Source organism: Anas acuta, chromosome 1 (genome assembly GCF_963932015.1).
Source record: "Anas acuta chromosome 1, bAnaAcu1.1, whole genome shotgun sequence".
NCBI lineage: Eukaryota > Metazoa > Chordata > Aves > Anseriformes > Anatidae > Anas > Anas acuta.
In genome coordinates, this window is record NC_088979.1 from 158986753 (window position 1) to 158989867 (window position 3115).

Consider the following 3115-nt stretch of genomic DNA (forward strand, 5'->3'; position numbering starts at 1 on the left):
GTTCTTCCACTCTTTCTTAAGCATCCTGTACTAAGCATTGGCAAAGATCAGATACCAGGCTGGAATGACAAGAAATAAGATTCTGAGCTATTTAAGATAAACTGTAAAATTAGCTATCAGTCTGAATGTCTCTCTGTAGACAAGAAAGTAGAGATAACAACTGTATTCTGACACTTCACGTTAGCACAGTTGTAAAGAAATGTAACAGTGGAACTGTACTCAGTAAAGATTTCAGAAATCGCTGGAAACACATCCTGTTTAGTTCATTTTGGCAGGCCCACAGCTGTGGGACTAGGAGCCATGAGAATCAATCAGGATGGAGACTGATCAGTTATAGTATTGTGCCTGTATCAGTTGCCAGTAACACTTCCTGTGAAGTCGTCACTTTTACTGAAGTTTCAGGCTCGTATGAGATGTTTTTATTTCTTCTTGGGGAAACCGAGCCTATGATTAGGATTTGTACACAGCATTTTCAAAATAAACTGCAAGGAGCTTTTCTGGGGCAATGCATATAAAAAAGTGGGCTGAAGGAAGCACTGATTTTCAAGAGCGTTTGTATGAGATGAAGGGGAGGGAACAACAATACACATTTATTTATTTATTTTTTGATCCAGAAGGCACTTCAGTGTAAGCTTACAAACTTCCACTCAACCTGCGGAGATTCCAGGTTATTCTCACTTCACCTGAATTTTGCTAACTGCTGGTTAAAGCAAAGGGAACAGCACGGACTGATGCTATTTATTTGGTTAGCCTCATTGGTACTTTAAATACTTGCATTTAAATTAACGTAGAAAGTGTCATCCCTTCATGTGGACAAATCATATCAGCAGAATATTGTTCTTTGCTTTCTAATAGGTTGGAATTGCAGCACGAACGGTTGGGCTTTGGGCTCTATGTCTCTTGAATTCATTCGTTTGTCCTTTCATTCTACTTAAAAACACTGAGGCGGGTTTAATAGAAAGTTACGATGGTTCCCATCCCTTTTCTTAGACTACAATATTTTCTGTATAGAAATTACTGGGAGACTTTTTTTTTTTTAATTAAAAAGCCTATTATTTTGCAAGAATGATAATTCTGATTTTTTTTTTTCATCCCTACTTCTCCCTTGAGTAATGGATGAGGAAAGAAATTATTCAGAGAAAAGGACATGTTAGAAAAAAACACAATTTCCTATACAAGTTATTTACATATGAGTGCCTTTACAGGTAATAAAAATGTATATTAGCTAATACAGGGCAGAAATGTTTCAGAATTCATTTTTTAAAAATTAGCACTATAAATAAATGTGTTCTGTATAGACAACAACTGCATTACCATGGCACTGTTTAACGGAATGACTTTCCAGCAGGAGAGACTTTTTTATATTTTTTGTAAGTATGAAGACAGGGTGAGCTGTGTTTCCTGGGAAATTCTTCAGGTTTTCATAAGGTCTGAGACTGGCCAGTCAAAAATAAGGCAAGCAAAAACAAGCATTCTTTGAAAAATTTGGGCTAAGTACATTAACTCACTATTGATGTTCTTCGTGGATCCTATCTATGCTACTACTCTTTTACTGGAGCAAAACCATAGGAGCAGAAAGAAACCAAGACCCAACATACACTGAATTGTCCCCCTAGCTTCTATACTCAGCAGCAGTTTTGGGTTTATGCTTTTCCAGTTCTCATCTCTGAACTTTATCAGTCAGAATCAGGCCAGAATTTTTAGCCAAGTCTACCTGAATGTGTGACCTACGTGCCAGAGTACTTTGTCTGCTACTTACTGACACCCACTCAAGTTTAAATTCCCGATATTGCACAAGTCTGCAGGGTTTGTCCTATAGCAATTTTATTACTGAGGACTATCCTCCTGACAAGGAAAGTCAGTGAGTTTTAAAACTTAGGGCAAATATAAATTAAATAGACCCTGCAACCTCATACCAAACCATACAAAATTATTCCCATGGCCTTAAAGGAGTCACACACGGTGCTGGAACTCACTCTCCTCCTCTTACCCATAAAATGGGAAAAGGAACATCACTGGGCCAAGTCCAAAGTGTTTGTCCCGAGTCTAAGGTCTTATCAGTGTCTCAGGCTGCAGGAAAGCGGTTGGCCCTGTGCCTCCCAGCTGTGATGAACAACCACAGGCCTCCTTCTCCTCAAGGCCGCTTGGCCCCACTCCTGGCCCCACACTCCGGGGTGGTGCGTGGCAAGCCTCGAGGCGCCTGTCCCCGCTGGCTGCCTGCCTCCTGTGGCAGATGCTCCTTGGGTGAATTCAGCTCTCACCAGCAATCCAAGCTCACTTTGCAGGGCACACACGGGTGGGGCTCGCACAGAAGCGACTCTGCTTGTTTCCATAGTAACTTTGATGCTTCAGAAAGGAAAAGACAAAAAAGACAAGAACAACAGGAGATGATGCAGGGAGCTATCAGCACTTCAGTGACATGTATTCGAATTGCCCTGTGTTATTCTGAAGTGACAGAAAATCCAAATGTGATAGACAAGTGTTCTCCTACAGTGATACTACAACTACTACAATTTTTGTAATTGCCAATGCCATTTTTATTTTGCTATTTATTTCGCTCAGTTTTGGTCTTTTTAAAGGTTTCTTTCTACCCGTGTTATTAGGCAAACAGCTTTGATGGCGTTGGTGTGGCTGTCAGGTATCTCCACCTGTAAATACAATGCAGGGGGTAGTGGTACTGATGTTTTGAAAGCTACTCCATGCATTTCAGAAATATTGGATTTAAGTATAAAAACCACAAGTGAGTAGGAGCAATGCTTATCTTGTCCAAACAAGATAAGCATTGTTCTACCTTTTATTTTCATCCTTATCTTTGTGAAGTTGAAATGTAGTTACAGTTCATGTAGTTAGCTAGAAAGTACAGAACTGATGCTGACCTCTCAGGTGTTTTATGCCAAGTTCACACATGTAGTGTATGCATTATTTCACTGCTTAAGGCAGTTGACTTGTGTTCCTGCCTTATTTAAGAAAGTGTCAGTTGTGCAGCAAACTTCATGGGAATAGTTGCCTCACACTGAGCAAGGGAATTGGCAGCTCCTCGTTATTTCATTCCCACCAATGACCAAGGCTTTTATACTTGCAGAAATGACAAAAATCTCTTCACCACCTAATAATT